General features: G+C 46.4%; 1 protein-coding gene across 2 annotated transcripts in view; it reads right to left on the reverse strand.

The window, feature by feature from the left end:
- LOC149352148 (QRFP-like peptide receptor) overlaps positions 1 to 17,389 on the reverse strand; it is a 212,281-nt gene extending 194,892 nt beyond the window's left edge. For both annotated transcript variants that reach the window (XM_089577117.1, XM_089577119.1), the window contains exon 1: positions 17,152 to 17,389. The gene's annotated coding sequence lies outside the window, so the exon portion shown is untranslated. The remainder of the gene's footprint in view (positions 1 to 17,151) is intronic.
- Between the last annotated feature and the right edge of the window lie 1,994 nt (positions 17,390 to 19,383).

The following is a 19,383-nucleotide window of genomic DNA, read 5'->3' on the forward strand; positions in this document are numbered from 1 at the left end:
AAGCTCGTTCGCTGACTCTTTCCCGCCAATAACGGCTCTCGCCGTGAAACGAGTGGTGCATCATACTCTCGCTGTCTGGTTTCATCCGCGTCCCGAAGCTTTCTTTAGGAAGTCATTTGATGTTCGCAGTGTTTTTAAAGCGAAAACTTTACTAGCCTCGTCGAGCCAAGGTCATCGGTGCGATACACTTAACCTTCAAGTGGAGGAGTGGAGGTGCGTCAGCCACAAGACGTACCATGTGACTGGCCGCAGCTACAGCTGCGCGCCGCAGCCGCAACCTGGTTCTAGTAACGTTGAGCTGTGTCCACGTAGCTAACCACGTCACCCGCCGTTCGCTTGAAAGGGAGACGGCGCCGCTCTCGCGTGCATACACACTGCCGCGCCGCCTCACAGTTTCTCGCTATGGATGAAGCAAATCGGCCGGGACCGTCTACGCCATCGGGACGGTCTCGTAGACGACGGGCTTAGTCCGATCAACCGGCTGACGTTGCAAACATGCTCAGTATTTAGCTAGATGCAGGGAAGTTAAACGTGCCTAGCTAGCGGCAGAGACCGACGAAGAACGGGGGCGTCGACTGGCTCAAAGGCGGTTAAAAGATGCCGAAAGGCTGCAGCGAAGAGCTTTAGAGGCAGCCGCTGCTGATTCTGCTTCCTCCACGACTTCGTTGACGGACGAAGAGGTTGAGTCTAACCTGTCTTAGCAACACATCGTAACCACGGATAACAAAGCTTTCGCTTGCATAACCGGGCTTAGCCGATCTAAGGTGCAGCCATTTTTTTTTTCAATACCTTTTACAATGCATGCTTTCCATATAATTTGCATGGTCCGCTTTTCACGACGTCGCATTTGCATGGCACACCTATACTTAATCAGCGTCATACTAGGCTTCGCATCGTGGGAAAATCGGCGTCCAGTCTTTATAACAACTGAATTTTATTTCGACACCCTCGTGGTGGGGAAGAAATGAGACCGAACGAAAATGCGACGCACCACTTGCTTGTTAGTGCGACGCACTGCAAGCTAACGAATGCGAATTTAACATGGAGCGGGCGGCTCTCCCGTCGACGAGTGTCGCCACGGCCTGCACCGCAAAGCAAGCAGCCTCTAGGTGGCTATGAATAAATGCGACAGTTTCTGCTCCTTACATTAGTGGCGCACAAATGGTTTTAGCAAACCGGCTCTGCAAGAAAGCGCCGGGAGAAACTTGCTGCTCTTAATGTACGTGCTATGTACGACCGCCGTGTTTTCCAGAATTTTTCGCTTTAATTTATCAATACCCTCACGGTCTAGGGACATCACTTTTGTGCGCTCCCGTGCCAAAAATATAAAAAAAAAATGATTGAGAAAATTGGTGCTCAAACTTGCGCCGAAGCTCTTTGCGCTTTTAAGCTAACTTTTGGCACTCGTTTGTTGTCGATTGTACTCGTTTTACTGCAGCCCGAATGCTATTGAGCCGACTAGACGGCACGACAAAGGTATGAGGCTTTTTCTGTTCCTATGATCCATGATCCATGATCCATGATCCATGATCCTATGATCCTATGAGCAGAACGCTCGTAGTAATATTAACAAGGAATAACCTTTCGCAGATTTCAAAGGAATCTCAGTGGTATTAGATGGGAGGAGTTATATTTACAGCTCCGGATGACGTTATCGCTTTTCTGATGAACGAAACGTCTGGGGCTTTTCAGCGGACATCGAGGATAAACACATACCGTGTTCTGATGATCTTGAGCAATGCAATGTAAGTATTGTGACTTACTTGCCACATTACACTGCGGCAGTTTTATTTTTCCCACACTTGCCCCAAGTATTAAAAAAAAAATATTTTTATGTTCCGTGAGTGCTCTCCGGACGTCATCTCATTACGAAAGTGTGACAGTGCCGCCTGTCTTAGAAGCACCATCATCCTCGCTTTCCATGGTGCTTTCAGTTTTTTGCATGAAGGGACAGGACAAACGGCCACTCCTTGCTCGCTTCAATAATGGTTGATATATTTTTTTTTCTTTTCTAGTACTGCAGTAATGGCCTGGCAAACTTGGTGCACTTTAATGTCTCTTAATGGGCTTTAAAATTTTGATATCGTCCGAAAACTACCCCGTTTGCGCATCTCCTCGCGTTGCGTGGGCGTGCGTCCTTGAGTTCATCAAAATTGCTGGCCCTCGTCATAGGACCGCCGATCGTTTCGCTTTCATGCCTGTTTTAGTCTCGATCTTTTCACTTTGTAGTGTGTTCTTGCGACCTTTCAGAGTGCAGTATTCATTGCATTTTCACTGTCGAACTTGCTAAGGCACAAATCGACAAAGCATCACCGACGCTGCGCCGTCCAAGACGAGAGAAGAGACGACCGCAGCAATGCCCCAGGCAAAACACCTATCTAGGTGGTAGTAATGGTGCCACATTTTTGAGAGCCTGGTTGCGAAACCAGAGATTGTAGTGGCTGCTTCGAGAGTGCTTCCGACTTAGGTTTTCGTCATTTCACTTGCTTTTCTTCATTTCATCACCATGCATAGATTCTACCGCCATCTCGTCTAGCTTGTGTCTTCTTTGATTGAGCACAGTGTAGGGTTCGTGCACTTAACTTAGTGCACTTAGTGCACTAACTTACTTAGTGCAGGGACTCAACCACACAACAAACAAACAAACAAACAAACAAACAAACAAACAAACAAACAAACAAACAAACAAACAAACAAACAAACAGAAGAACATAAAGTACACAAAAAGCAAACAAGTTACTGCCTCTAAGAACTCTTTGCGCTTCTCCACTGATTCCTGCCTACGCCTCTGCTTTTTTTTTCTCTACGTTTTCAAGGCACATGTGACCATGAATGCAGATGAAGCCATCGCTGATTACATTTGTGGAAACAGTTGTTAAAAAAGTGATGCGAAACCAACTGAGAAGCTCCTTATGTGAAAGCGAAAGTAAATGCTGATTCTTCTTTAATAATCTCGAGAATAATATTGAGCATCGTTGCCAGCATTTAGCAGATTATTATGCATTCGACTGGAGAAATCTTGCGTTGCCGGCATCAAGCTGGAGATCGAACCCACGTCTCAGCGCACGTAAGTCCCATGCATTTTCAACAGGCGCAAATGCACCAGAAGCACGAATCCGAGGTACCCGTACCCACATGCACACGCAATAAACTCCACGCAACCCATATGCTTTGTTTTTTTTTTCTGCTCTAGTTTAGCCAAATATTCGCGTTATTGTGCGTCGGAGTGCTTTTACGTGCATCTAACCACGGAATAGTGTGAACTGCAAGGAACAAGAAACAACAATGAAGTGGCCGTTAAAAGTGAAAAAATATTCCCGCCGAGCCTGCTGCCCGTCTTTGTGTGTGTGTGTATGCAGCGTTGGAAGCTACGTAGTTCGTCGCGTAGACCTTTCTTAGCCTCGTCGCCTAAGCGGTCCACGCTGACCTGGTCCGACGTGAGCCGCACCGCTCGACTGCTGGCTCAGGCTTGCCGCGTGTTCTTGCTACTTTCGAATGGTCTCACCCGGCAAACGTACGAAACAGAGTCAAGCTGGATTTTAAAGAAAATTAATTTCACAAGCAATAAATTACTTTTGCTGTGAAATAACTGCCCCAAGTTAATTCATTAAATATGTAAATTGCCGGCCCAGAAAAGTAATAAATTACGTTACAAATTGACAAGACAAATATTTTTATTACTGATATTCATTACAGTAATTCAATTGCTGCGATCTCTACTCTTGGTTATCACTGACGGCGGCCATGGGTTTGACCACAGCGCACAACGGGCTGTTTTTTAATGTTTTGTTGGCCATGATGTGCGACATGTCTAGTTTGAAGATCGTTTAAGTCCATAAATTCTTTTAGTAATTACGTAGCGCGATTATCACTTATTCAGACTACCCAACAGGAAAGCTTTTCAAGCAGTCGGTAGGCAACCTGATCCGGTACAGTATAGAGGGCCCTCAAAAAGCCGTGTCAGTGAATATGTAAGCAACGCACCGCACTATACAGAAATGCGCCTTGAAAGATTGTGTGTCGGTTTGTAGGGTATAAATGAAAGATGCGTGCGCACGTCCCTTGCAAGCTTGCTAGGCTGCGGCGTACTTCACCTGCGCTTGTTCCTTCTACACCCACCTTTCTATTCTTGCCAGCTGCTTCACATATAGATGACAGTCGGATCGATAACTGGAACGCTTATTTTGGCACTTGCTGCAGCGAGTCCCCTTCACGACCAGTCGATTAAGATGTATGATCACATTCTTGCCTGATTTCAACACGATGCTTTTCTTTATTTATTCGCAGGATAAATGCATCAAATGTCGAAAGGCGCCCGTGGTCTGCATAGTAAGCTTCCGAAGTTTATAGTGCGATAATCCTATGAAGGTTTCTGGCATGATAGCAAGCTTGTTAAAACTTTCCTTTCGTGCAGTACAGGAAGCTGAAAAGTCGTCGCTCGATTCGTAGTCCATGCAGGGTCCAGGCGTGTCATGCCGTTCTGTAGAATTAGCTCAGCCACTTTGATAAAGGAGCTTAGTTGCCGTGCTGACTCAGTAGCTGAGTGTTTACTGGGCGTTCTGCTGTTAGCACGAGTTTCCCGGTATATGATCCCGGCCTCGGCGGAAGTATTGCAATTCAGGCGAAGTGCAAAAAATCTCGTTTACTGAAATTCAAATGCGTGCTAGAAAATCCGAGGTGTTCCAATTAGCCAAATTAACCTGAAGTCCTCCTCAACGCCGTGCTTCATACAGACCGGGTTTAGCTGTACCACGCCAAGATACACAAGCCGTGTTAACCTGACATTTATTTCACAAGAACAGGGCTGATAATTAATTATCTCCAGCGAAAAGACGCTACGTGAAGCACAATATTTAATTAGCAGCGGCACACAGGCGCTCCAGCTTTGGATATGGGAACATTTGCGTTATTAAGATGAACGCAAAGAGGATTACATCTTGGGCTACCCGAGGGGAGCGCGGGAGGAGGATGGTAGGGGTGGAATGGCGCAAAGAAGAATGAATACCTACCACAGTTTAGCCGCTGGAGAGTTTCTTCGGGGCCCTCTAAATTAGCTCTTCATTCGCTTGCAGCCTCCTCCACTGACAAAAGCGTCTGGCGTATTAGATGAAACCAAATAGAACGTAAATGCGTCGGCACAAACTATAGATAGAAATTATTACTCTGGTGACGCACGAACTGAGCAGAACGAGGCGTGATCAGCTTGTTTTTCTTCCAGGAATGTCATTCGTGCAACATACCATTTTTGGCGTACCACCACTGCGCCAAAAAGACACAACTGAGCATAAACTATACCGTTATCAGAGTCATTTTAGTCCACAAAGCCCCTGAAATTTCTGGCTTTCTTGGTGTGTGCGTGGATGAGTGATTCGCCAAGATTTCCCTTACAAAGCTAGAGCTTTACTCGCCTAGCGTCACCGATTTCGCTGTCTGTATGAATGACCTTGAACAGGAGAAACGCAGCTGCGTTAGCAACCACGTAATGTACCACGTGACTCGCAGCAGCTGCAGCTGCGCGATCTGCCGTCGCCGCGGCCGCTGCGCGCTGCCTATCCAGTGTCTCGATATGAAGGAAGCAAGTCAGCCGGAGCCGACGTCCTCGAGAGTGGGTGCTCGCAGACATCGGGCCGAGTCTGATCATCCGGTCGACAATGCCAACCGTGCAAGGGATTTAGCAATCGATAGCGAGCGTAAGCGCACTAAACGGGCAGCCAAAACCGATGAAGAGCGGGAGCTTCGAAAGCAAAGGAAAGGCGCATAACTGGCCCCCTGGGACAGTGGACACCTCAGTCGCGCTTTAAGCTACGTGGAAGTAGTGATAGATGTGCGCTGCATGTGTTGGCATTGACAGAAACGCGGCACTGAAGCTATAAGCCGTCGGCGTTCATTTTGTTCACTGGCGTTGGCGTTGGCAACGTTCTAGAATTTGATGATTTTGAGGAAAGGAAGGGATCATAACAGGCTCCCTCGGTCAGTGGACGTCTCAGTCGCGTTTTGAGGTACGTGGCGATGGTGAGAGAGAGAGATGTGGGATGCATGCGTTAGCGCTGACAACGTTGTGGCAGACACGTGGCACTGCAGCAATAGGCCGCAGCGTGACTGCATGCTGGTTATGCAAGCGTGACTTTCGCTTGCAAAACTAGGGTTAGCTAAGCTAAGCCGCCGCCATTTTTTTTTCAAAGAGAGTCCTTATTCATTATCTCCCACCTAAGCGAAGCCGTATGGCTACAAAGGGTGATATACCAGGACGGCTAGCAGATGGTCAGGCGAGTCCGCATTGATCAAGAACTTCGGCCTCACCCTGGTATCTTCAAGCCGTCCTGGTTAAATTAGTTGAGTGGTTGCCCGTGACAGCCTGTGGTACCGGGTTCAATCACCGGACCAGTACGAATTTTTCTTGAACAATTAAGTTACTGTGAAAGCTTCCTTTTGTAGCCATATGGCTGCTCTTTGAGGAATGCTAATGAGTAGTTACTTCCTTATTTCAGATCAACTCCACACTCGGGGATCTCCCTGTACAAAGTGGATGATTCACATATTGAACAGGCGAATGGTTCAGCAACCGAAATTAGAAAAACTGAACTATACATTTGTTGCTCACGTGCTACCTGCCTAAACGGCATCTATCCGCCACTGACTTGCAAGATGTGGGGAACATGACCCAGAGGAAAATGAACACCAACCTGGTGAAGAAGCGAACACATGCATGTATTGAGGTTGGTTGTCCTGCCACATGGAAACCCAGTGCACTAATGGTGTACACGCGGCGCTGGTAGTCTTTCAGTTAGTTTACGCTATAGTCGAAGCAGGTTGTATGGCACCAACGATCCAGGAGCAGAACTTTCGTACCATCTCTAACCCGAGAAAAGTTCGTGACTGGATCACGCCTGTCCCATTGTCAGTCAGAATAACCGAGCGTACAACCCGCCGTGGTGGCTTAGCACTAAGGCTATGGAGATTCGCTGCTGAGCCCAACATGGGATCCAATCCCGGTCTCGGTGGCCGCTTTTCAATGGAAGAGAAATGCAAAAATGCCCGCGGGTGGCGCGATGTCGGGGCTAATTAAAATACCTCAGGGGATCGAAATTAACCCGTCACTCTCCACTACGGCGACTCAGATAGTCCATGTGCAGCTTTGGGGCTTTGAACCCCGCGTACCATACTACAACCCAGTGTATACAGTTATCAAAAACACCCAGCAATCTTGCAGTTTTTGAAGCGATATTTTCACTTTGCTAGGTAAAGGCGGGTATCGCCGTGTGTGCAACATGACGGGCATGACTCTGGCAGGTGGTCCCGAGAGAACAACGTAGGAGGCAGGTGGGCCACCTAGGTCACGTGACTTCACGAAGTCATCACAACCTGCCCACCGGATAGTGAGCAAACTGCCCACCGTGGCAGGTGGCAGTTAAATTAATGATTGGTCGCTCGGGAAGACAAACCTGGGCCGCAAGGGTCCACCGCTGGGAGCACCTGCCATCGCTGGGAAGTGAAGCATCGCTTAATCGCGGCACCACTGCGCCATGAGTGGTATGAGGACTCCGAGGGATCCATGAATGCAAAGTAGAGAATGACATACTGCATATATGGGAATTAGCCCACTACGCTGTCGCGTCATACCCTTAAGGCCGAGCTTAAGTGTCTCCTTCGTTTTAACGCTCGATCAGCTTTAGATGCTAGGGTCGTGATTTGCGGGGGCCAGCCGTAACCTCCACTTCAATGCCACCAAAGCGTGAGATGTATGCTTGAGAGCAGATCCGTAAAGCTCGTAAGGTTTCTCGCTCGATGAAGACGCACTCCACAAGTGAATGATGCGCCTTAAGCAGTCTACATGCGTAAGGAAGCAGCACTGATGGATCCCCACACGACAGCGTAACCGAATACGCATTTGACTCAGCAGTGAAACACAACAAAGATACTGTCAACAGGCACCACCGACGCGACTAGTCTATATACTGCTCCTTCCATCAACCAGCTCGCTGGCAGCGCCAAGTCCTCAACGGGAAGCGTGATTGATTGGTCGGGAGGAATAGCTCGCTCCCTCGAGGAGTGGATCGCACGTTCTCTTCGACTGCTTTCCGGACACTGCTAGACATGTGACATTTCTGTCTGGATACAGAGGTGAACGAACTCAAGTAACTGTCCTCGCTCTCGTGTTTCCTGACATCGCTTGGGCCCTGGAGCCGCCTTTTTCACTTTTAGGTCTATTCATTCAAAGGTGTTTTTTTTTTTTTGCGGTCACAAGGCCCGGGATATACCTCGTCTCCGGTAATGAAGTTTTCGTTGGGCACATGTTATTAAAGTCGTTGAAGCAGCATCATCACTCAACCTCTTCAAGAATACCATTTAACGTAGAGTAAGTTAATGCCACCGTCATAGTTTGAGCGGGAGATATGTATTGAGCAGGAGTGTATATTTACCCTGCAAACTGAGACGAAAAAAAAACAGTGGCACTCCTTTCGTTCGGTCATACGGAAACGCACAAAGAACGTTTGCCATTTCCACCTTGCAGGTGAAATGTGATTGTGCTAAGAACCACTAACCTATAGTTTTTCGTAATGCAAACTTGTACGCCCGTGCCTTTTTCTCCATGATGTGTAGCGGCTGGTAGCTAGTGAATAAAATTCAAGCATTACAAGGATCGCACGCGGGTGCTCTACTGACACGTTACCATATTTCGATGGCGAATAGTGAGCGCGTTTGCGCCATTCTGATCCGGAATCTGCGAAATGTAACTTTCAGTGGCCAGAATATGCCTCTGTAGGTAAGCGCTTCCCTTGACGAACCATAGCAACTTCGCGCAGGTTGAGTTGATTCGTAGATCTTTACGTGCCAAAGCGACACAGGGGTCTATGAAGGACTCCGTATTAATTTCGACCATTTAATCTTGTTTGGCGTCGATTAAAATCTGGGTACACGGGTGTTTTTTATAGGGTGTACAAAATATGCGAAATCTTCGAATAACGTATCGAATATCCTTTTATTCGACTAGCTGAATGAATCAAATAGAGCGAGTAATTATTTGAAACGAATCGAATCCGTTTTTAAGTTTTTTAATAGCTTTCTACTGACAGGCATGGAGTTTGCATCTCGACTACTGTTTCTCATGCCCGATATCGGAGGAGATGGCTCAAACTCTCGTTCCCTTCATCAGCTGAGATGGGGTGCATTCGCTGTCGTCATCTATAGCAAAATTTATTTTTCTTATGCGTACGACATGGTGGTAATAGAATTAATATACTGACTTCGTGTTGCGTGTCCCTACAGCGGAAATGAGTGTTGCATCTTTCGAAATGCACAACTTTAATTTCATTACTTATAGCACCGTGGCTAGCGCTTCAGTGTTTCGCATGAATATTCGTTTTATTTAATACTTGCCAAAGTAGTGTGATATTAACACAAACATTCAATTAGTATTCGATTCGATTCCTTCACTATTAGATTCATATTTGATTCGGTGGTTACCTGCACTATTCGCATTCGACTCAGTAGCAAAGCTAACCTGTTCGTATTCGACTCGATTCGGTTCTAAAAAGTGCTGTTCACACACCCCTACACTTGTACTGCATTTCGCCTAAATCTAAATAAGACCGCTGCGACCTGAATGTAACCGAAGGCCTTGGGCCCAGCAGTCGAACACCAAATCTGTTTTTCCAATTCTTTTTCTTAGTCCCGCCACAGTATTATTCGAGCACTAAAACCGCTTAGCCGCCGTGGCGGGTAAATGGGTGAAAAGCATCGCGCTGTTCGAATTACGGTGTAGAGCGCAAAGCCATTTATGTACTAGTGTGTGGTATCTCGTTCGTGAATCCTACACTACGACATTCTTTTTAACTCCAATAATGAAGGTTTCAGTGCGTAACTTTATTTCCTGTTGTAATTATTTAGACTTCATCTTCCCACCTGAAACGAGCGGCCGCATTGTTGTGAGCTGCTCACTGCGATTTGCGCCAGCGCTCTCAGTGATGGTAAGAATGATAAGACGGCATGATCGTAACAAATCTTCGTTGGCTACAGTAGTAGGTGAGCGCTAGAATCTCTGGGGATGAGGACTGAGCTGAAATTCAATTGTCGAGCGGAAAGATATGTGCACTTAATTAGGATAGATGGAGTTTGCTGGGAACGGAAGGCACGGCCATATAACGTGGTTCAGTTTGCAATTGCCGCGGTCATAGCCATAGTCATCACCACAACCAGTGCGTTCGTCAAGCGGCACAAAACACGAGTAGGCGTTGGCTGTACGATAGTCGCGTGCGAAACGGCTCAAGCTAAAGTAGCGCGGTCATCACGCATGGAATTCGATAAGAAACTGCGGGTAGTAAAGTTCAATGCCGTACTCGTGAATTCCTACAGTAAGACCCCAAAATATCTATTCCAGGCTCTTTTCTCCTGAGGAATCTTGAAAACGCTGCCAATTTGGAAAAAAGTGAGCCACTTTCGGTTCTCAAATTTCCTTAATACTTCCTAAAAGATCCCTTTAACTGCTCAAGTTCCTTGAATGAGAGAAAATTCCCCGAATGGACGATCAGTGCAGTGGGAAGCGCGGACAGACGCCGGGCGCGAAGAAAAACAGGCGCAGGTGTCCCAGAAGTGGACGTAGCACGCGAGCGGAGGGCAGATTGCATTGCGACATGCTCCCGCAGCAGTTGCGCGTGCATACACTGAAGGGGCTGGCGGCACAGCCACCTGACCAGAGGTACATTTTTGTTTTCTGCCTCATCGGGGGCTCGGGGCTGAAGCGACGCTACTTCCAGCAGTTCGTGTCAGAGGCGCGACAAAATCTCTGCCAAGCGAAACACAAATCACTGTGCGTTCGAGGGAAACCAGCATGAGGCTTATGACGCATTTGTTGACACTGATAATTTGCTCAAGAGCGCACGCTGCGAGCGCAGCATACCAGCTCTTTCAGTAAGGTGAATGCCAATTCCGTAAGACAAGTCAGAACATCTTCGGTAAGATAAATGCTGAAAGCAGCGCTGCTTCGCCCGGACCACCAACAAGGCGAACGTCAGAAGTACAACAAAGTTCACCGCACGTACTCACTGTAAGCGGGGTCCATCCGCTGCTTGTGCACGCCGTGATGCAGTCCGTGCACTGCTTGCGTGCTCGGTTTAACTTTCGGGGCACCTGCACGCGCGTGGCGCTCCTTGTACATGTTTATTTCGTGTTCGTTGTCCAACTATTTCGGCCGGTTACGAAATGACCCGGCACACTCCTCTTCCTTGAGAAGCCGCGGGAACGCACAGTTCAGTTTCCGCCTCTTTCACATGAGTAAAGCATTGGTGTACCCCCGGTGGCTACATTTCATTAAACCTCGGTCGGATAAAACAGATCCATAGGCAGGCGTTGCTGAGTACGTCTTCCATGTGTAGCGCCTCTGTACCCTTAATTAGCAACTGCAGCCTGCATTTTTGTTGATCGCAGCCTTGACGGAAACGAACTAAGGAAAAAAATGCATGGAGTTTTCCGAGAGGCGGGTATATTGATATTGGTTTTGACAGTGAAGTGATGGTGTTACAAGGCACGAAATCGTCATTTCTGAAAGCCTTGCCTATTTTCTTTAACAAGCGTACATTACGGTGCCCGTACGAAAATGTCATTTTAGGGCTGCACGTGCAGCCAGCACTGTATCGGTATTATCCGCATTAAGTACATAAGCTCATGACTGACTGCACCTCATGACTGACTGCATACTGCATCCCTTTTCAGACAATGGTAAGGTCCGGTCGGCAACCACCCAATGTCCAATTCGCTTGCCCCATACACTTGAAAGCCGGGGGTATTTATAAGTGACCAGTGACAGAGGACCGAATGGACGTGAAATGGACATCGAAAAATGGACAGCTTATGGAATGCGGTCCCAGTTAATCTTTCAACTGTTACTCTTAGTCTTCTTATTTACTGAGAGGCGTGTAGTCCACCGTAAGTAATATCAATATTAGGCTTTAGAATTTCGAAAACGCAGTTACCCTCAGAGCTCTGGCCCAACAAATTTTGGCTGCACCGCACCAGAATGGACGCGCTTTCGAAAAGCTTGCAGGCAAAGGCAACCCCATCCAGTACACGTAACTCATCGAAACAGCCGAAATTTGTTGGTCCACAGCGCCGAGGGTAACTGCGTTCCCGAAGGTCTAAAAACCGATACGGATGTAACTTACAGTGGGCAACACACGCCGCTCAATAAATAAGGAGACTAACAATAACAATTTAAAAGTTAACTACTCCATATTAGTTAACCTGCCTACTAGTTAGCACGTCTTAGCTTTATTCTTATGCGCTACACCGCTGACAACGCTATGCCTAAAAAAAGGGCGCTCTTTTAACTCAAAAAGTCTATTTTTTAAAATTGCAGAACATCTTAGGTTAAACACCTGTTATGATATGGGCTGTTCTACGTAACTTGAGCAAAGACTTCAAAAAGGAAAAAAATTCTTGGCACGCGAATTCATCCGAGCGGACACAGTTGGCACTAGCCAAGAGTAACTCAGGCTATTTTTATTTTGCTCCATAACTAATTCATTACCAAAGTTTTAACTAGTGGCTGCACACCCTATGCGCGATATGAAAAGTTGTAGAGCACCTCCACAAATCACCTTTTAAATTGTTTTCTACTTGATATGTCTCACATAGTCCTTTTATCTGCGTTGATAAGAAAGCACGCGAAATATCAAAATAACCACTTGACCGGACGCTTGCGCACTGCTATTGTGCAGCTTTCAAACGTGTAATGGGTGAACCATGTCGGCTGCCGGGTGACTGTGGCCACTGGGAAGCGACAAGGCACTATGCCGGTTGTAGGTATATGGGTTTCGGGCTCTTGTTGCATACCAGCGCAAATGCATGCCGCTGGCTCAGCGTTGCGGAAGCGATAAAGCGTCCAAGTCTGCGAGAGAAAAAGAGAATAGCTTCTTGATTCTGCATCATGGAAGGAAAGGGTGAAGCGCGTGAGAATGATGGAAGGAGATGACAGCTGCAGCAATTTCGCCGTTGGGTAAAAATGACCTGACCCAGTTTCTATGTCGTGTGAATCAATACCGACTAGTTTCCATTTATCAGGTGCTCCTCAGGCATCCATAACCCTACGTGCTCTCGAGAGCAACTTTACTTGGGTGCGACCTACCTAGAGAAGTAGACATGCCACACTCCAATGTGAAAATATCGGATAGGATTCTGGCTCTAGGTGCATCAAGTGGACATACAAGGTAGGAAGTTAAGCTATTTCAACGCTGGCATCCAGGTGCGCGTCCAAGCTCAACGTAAATTGTGCGTACATTTGAGACTCAGGCAAAATGGTTCCTTACCGAAGAAACGACATGAATCTGCGATCCTTGGCGAGGTGGTACAGATATACATGTATATATGACAGATAGTCAAAGTTTTCTTCAGGGCCCACGGCACGTGTTCGTAGTGAGAGTGCTGAAGCTGGAGTATCGAAGTATTGAGTGTAGACAGATAGCTTCATTCCAACCATGTGCCCCTATATCAAATGTTGGAGCTCCGCTACTCCAAAATAAAAAAAAGACTTTCCAATCTGGACTCTAACCAAAACTGAAGAGGACCCAAATTTTGTTAAGTTACTGTAGACTGATGAAGCTACTTCGCGCGTAATGCACAATTGACCATCCACAACGTTGAATATTGGAGTAACTAAAACTCCCGCTGGGTTTTGCAGGCATATAATCCATATCAGTGGTCGTTTAATGTGTGGTGCGAAATTCACAGTGGCACTATAACCAACAACCGGAATAGAGCCCTGTTGCTTCTCCGGGGCCATAGAGATGCTGCAGCCGACCTTGTTCAACTATTGCACGCTTGAGAGCAGCACTACAGGAGAGCGCAAGGACTCCGCCACGCGTTTTTTTTTATTTCTCGCGTTTTTTTTAGAACGTGGAAAATGGACTGCGTGAGAAATATTGCACAGAAAACAATTTAATGGGTGATTACTGAAGCTACTATGCAACTTTTGTACCACGCTTGGGGCCTGAAGCCAATAAATAGAATGCTAGGTAATTACACATAATTAATTAGTTATGGGGAAAATAAAAATAGCCTGAGTTACACTAGGCTCGTGAAAACATCATGAGTTCGGTTCAATTCGCATCCGAAATGCCTTTCATTTTTTGAGCATTGGCTCAAGTTACATGGGACTACCTGTATATACTATGCGGTGGGTGGCAGATGCGAATATAAATGTGAAACTTAGCGTTCTGCGACATCCTCATGCCCTGGTAGCTTTGAAATGAGTTCTTTTTTTTTGTTGAATTACGTCAGATCAACTAGCCTAAACTTTTATGTTTCTGAAGAGAAAAATTAGGAAACTTACTCTCTGCGCTCAAAAGGAACCCTCACTACGGATATTATATTAGGACAAATAAGAGAAATATGGTCGCATTCTATTGCTGCCCACTGGAATGGTTAATTTACTGACTGGAAACTATTCTTTTTTTGCTTTGTAGCTTTGCATTTTATGTGTCAACTTATGAATTTCTTATGAAAATAAAGTGCCCAAAAATATAATTATAGAGAGGAGAAAAAATAACGGAGGTGCTAAGTAATTATGGTTTAATTTGACCGCGATATATCGGTTCCAAAGATATAGGAGAGCGAATGTCAGATTTCAAGGAGAATAAATGGCTGAGTAAGTGGGCTGAAAAACGTTACGCGCAAATTGCCAGTTTCAGAAGTCCAAAACACAGTTTCAACAGCGAACGCGGCTCAAGCGAAATAAAAAGGTACACCTACCGACCATTACTGCTCGGATAACGGTCTAGATTTTCATTTCCCTTAAAAAAAAATTGAAGCAATTGAACAAGAGGACTTGTCTTTGTGCGGGCAATTCGTTCATTATTGCCAAGGATTAAATAGGGACTTTGCTACGAGAAGGAAGCACTAGTCAGTGGAATGAGGGTGTGAAGTGGGAAGTGCGCGCTGTAAGATGGGGAACGAGAACTTGAAAAAAAAAAAAGACCGCTGTCCTTGCTGGGCCGGTGCTGGGACAGGCGGCATGGTAAAGAGAAAGTACCGTTGACGTGTTGATTGTTTCGTTCCCCTTTTCTTTTTGTTTTCATATACTTTTATGTATTGCTGCGCATCTCCTGCAATCGTTTTTCAGTGATCCTTGGCTCCCGCCGAAGATCTATTACAAAAGTCCATCATACAAGTGCGCTTTTATGGTTAACTTTTAAGGCACTTTGGGGGGGAACTTTAAGGCACTTTTTTGAAGGCTCTTTTGTGGTGGACCATACTCTGAGCCAAATTTAAACTCGACAGAAGAGAAAAGCAACGGTTCTCAGAAGTTCGACGACCACGGCTACGTGCCTGCAGAGCTGATACGAGAGAAACGACCGACGAAAGGGAAGAGTTGCCTCCCCGCATCAATTCTATGGCATCAGACCCGCAATGCTTCGCGTCGAAATAAATATAAAGGTTACCGCGAACCTTCCAACTTGCCTTTTCTGCGGTTGTTGACGTCGAGTTCTTTTTGAATCGCACATCTGTGGGCGTAAGAGCCTTGAAACAACGTCCGGCTCCGTTCAGCGACGTTGGAAAAGAAACTGAGTTGACCCGCAAGCATAGGGGCTTCGCTACAGACGTGCTCACTGATTTTGAAAGTTCTCTGCCTTGAACACTTTTCCAAGGGCTGATAATACAAACTTCGAGAAGACAAGAGCTACGTGGAATAAAAGCGACCTTGTTTAGTTTTGTGCTATATGAGGTCGCGAACGTGCATTTTCAGTAACTCTCACTCGGAGTTTCGCAATGCGGCAGAAAGTCTGATTTTTATGGGCGCAGGCAACCGCGCGCGTGCACGTGTGTGGGAGTGAGTGTGTGCGCTTGTGAGTGCGACCCGTTCTCCGGTTATATTTGCACATCGGCAGCCGAGCGGAATGCTCTCAGTACGCGCCGTGCGTATCCTAACGGAGTTCATTGCAATTTTCAGCTTGTCAGGAAGAAATCTAGCCCGGGCTGCCAGGTGGCAAGGCTGGAACTTGTGCCAAAGGCTTACCCGTTTACAGATTTACTTGAATGAATTTTGCACGCTTGAACATTGGACCATACACTGAAAACTTTCTTATACCTTTACTACAACGACAGCGATCAGCTAGCGCGGCAGTTTTTTTTTTCTGCTACGATACTTTCTACTCGCTGGAACTCGGTAAGCGCGATCCCAGTTTACCTACGAAAATGTGCGCGACTTGAGTTTCAGAAACTATTACTGAATTACGTTCGTGCATAAAATTGTTCAGGTGGTAACATAGGTATTAAATATTTGCGGTGTACTACGCGCGTGTATCACGGACTCAAGTTCATGCAAGGACAGTGAGGTGTCAGCATAAATATTGCATGTATTGGTTTTCTGATTTGATCATGTCTCGTCTTCCGCTGCGGAAATCTCGCGTCTATAATTTTTGCAGCATCTAATGCATTTGTGGTCCAACTGTTTCCTCTTTTTTTATTTATTTCTGAAAAAGAAAATTTCAGGGTAAGGGAATCTCGATTTTAAGCCCATCATTCATCCTTTGTCATGATGCAAAAACTTAATGGCTCTCCGTGTGATTCTGTGGAAAATAAAGCTGTAGAAAATGATAGCGTGAAAGGGATAAAAGATGTCATGAGGTTGCTTTCAGAGGCTCGAAACTACTTATTTTCGTACATTGCCACTTTCTGGCGTATGCCCCTCTTATTTTATGCTCATACTTCTAAACTTACGACTTCCATTTTCCGCTCGGAGCTGCTGGAATGTAAAAAAAAAAATAAATCAAAGGTTTTTCCCCGAGATGGGTCTATCGCTCAAAAAGGGGCAAACAAAAATTAAATTCTTTGTTTGGTTTTCTTATTTTAAGAAAAAAAAAAGTGGACAGATTAACGAGTGTGGAGTACCAGGACTGGCTTACCCGGCACCCGCAGTCGTTAATCCGTTCTGTATTTGGCTACATTTTGACAGCTTACAATAAGTGTCTAACAGGTGAGAAATGCGGACACTGAGTGACACTAGCGCATATTTATTTACAATCAACCCGTGTAACAATAGCCGCAAGGAGAACACAACGCTACAACATTAATTTTCGGTGCGAAACCGCCCCACGAAATGAAGATGGCACTTCAACTTGCACCGTGAAATAAGTCGGGCATTCGAAGCTGGCGACTTACCGTGCAGGGCTCATTGACAGCGAGACCGTTCCGTTGCCACAAGGGAGGCGCTCCGCTGGCACAAAGTTACTTTGCAAGAACTTTCGCGGACGACCCGCGTGGCGCTCCGCTCTCCAAACTTTGCTCGACTGTCGAGGCGCACCGGAGCAAACGACTTCCAACGCCGGACGGAGGAGCAACGACGCTGGCCGTGCGCTCGCGCTGGGGTCCGGCGGCCGAGTCCGCCAACCTCCGCCGACGGCGCACCTCACAATGCAGCCACGCCGGAGCGCGCCGGCCGGAGGCGGGAAAACTAATCGGCGCATGCGCCGCTCTCCATTGGAACTGCTCCTCACGCATGGCGGCACGGCAGTTTCGCGCTTTGCTTTTCTTCTTCTTTTCCGTCCCAAGCTGCTTCCCTCACTTTTGTCTTTCATTGGGCAAGCGAAAAAAAGGGAAAGACGGTATTACAGAGCCATCGGCTTAGGATATAGAAGAAATGGTTATCCGTTTCTTCTTGCCCTCTTCTACCCTACCGCTTCTTTACTTCTGCTTATTTCCTTCGCCTCTGTCTCACAACGTGGGCGGAACTGAAACAGCGAGCGCTATGAAGGCGCGAAGCCGCGTCGTGCGAACCAATATCCTGGCTTTTTCGAGGTATGCAAACAAGGTGCAGACGGGTTCGCGACGTTTCTTGGCGGGCAACGTTTTATCGTGGAAAGTTACTTTCGTGCGCGCTCGTGACGCGCGAGATCGAAGCCACCTTGCGCGCTTTTGTTTCGCGTCATCTTGCGTCACTTGGCGTCACGTACGGAGAAAGGCTCTTCGTCTCCCGGAAAGTCTTAATGTAACTTTGATTTCTTGTCAGCAGGGCAAGAAGCTGCAGGCAGCATTGTTCCGCTTGCCCTGTAACTTTTCTTGGTTTATGTAGAATACCTGCCTACCCGTCTACCGAAGTGAAAAAGCTGTTTACGGGCTACGAGATTTCTTCTGGATGGTGTTCACCATCCGTCTAATCACAGTGTTATCAGGGTGGGCAGAAATGTGAGAGCTCTAAGGAAGCTGCCCTGTACCACATCCAGTGAGACTGGGCCATGCGGCTCTCAGAGTTTTCGCTCTCATGGGGTGGGAGAGGATGGAAGTGGTGTAGCTTACTTTTCCACTCCGGGCAAGAGCGAGAAGCCTGGCGGCTTCGTATCAAAGTGCGCATCTGCTGCTCGTTCGCGAAGAGCGAATTCGCCTTACTATGAATAAGCCGAGTATGTTTCCTGGGCAGTCATTTTGGTCATGCAGGTAACCATCTGAAGTACTCCACTTATAACGGGTAAAAGCTTCTAATTCTTTTTGGGACACTTTCACATGACGTCCTGTAGTGCGCAGTGCACGTCAAAACGTTTTACTCACTTCTTTTGTCTATTCAGATAAATCAGAAGAATTGGTGGAATTCACTGTCATTGGCAGATAGCCGTGACGCAGGTCCTAATACCCATGGTTCGGCATTTTGGTTAAATTAAAACATGAAACGACAAAAGGTGTGCGCATCCTTAAAATTTCGTTGAAACCGCAGTTCAATTTTCAAAGGCAGTATGGAGCAAATATAAAGGGTGATTTTTTAACCCTTAGAGATTTTTATTTAAAAAAAATGACATGCGTTGGTGCGGTCTGTTGAGCTAGATTGTACAGGAAGGCGGACGTTGTGTACTTCGTATGGACCAATAATTAAAGAATAAATTAGCTAAAATCAACTAATAAGCTTTTGTTTCTTGATTTTTTGGGGGCAAAGGTACATTGCGAAATTGATGGCTATCAATATACAAAATGGGCCCTGTTTTTAAATTTTCATAATCGGCAATGCGTTCCTCGACATCGAACGCCAAAAATACGCATTTGAAAGCTCGTTCAGTTGGTTTTCCCGCATTGGATATTTATAAAATTGCGTCTCAAGTAGTTTTTTTGGATCAAATACAGGCGCAGTTGGCGTATGTGTTGATATAGAAGCGCTGACTTTAATTCGTGGACAATACCAAGCGCAGCGACGCCATTCTACAGTTAGGTAGGCGGGCAAGCCAGTTGCCCAACTTGTTGAGTTGGGCAAGCCAACTCAACAAGTTTTCAAATGGATATCTTTGACGTTCGATATTTAGAACCACGTTGCCCATTAAGAAAATTTGAAAACATGGCTCACATTCGATGTTGACGGCCATAAATTCTGCACTATAACCTTGCGCCCTAATATCCGAAATGAAAACGTTT

The sequence above is a fragment of the Amblyomma mixtum genome, chromosome 3 (genome assembly GCF_055824585.1).
Source record: "Amblyomma mixtum isolate Tamu chromosome 3, ASM5582458v1, whole genome shotgun sequence".
Classification (NCBI taxonomy): domain Eukaryota; kingdom Metazoa; phylum Arthropoda; class Arachnida; order Ixodida; family Ixodidae; genus Amblyomma; species Amblyomma mixtum.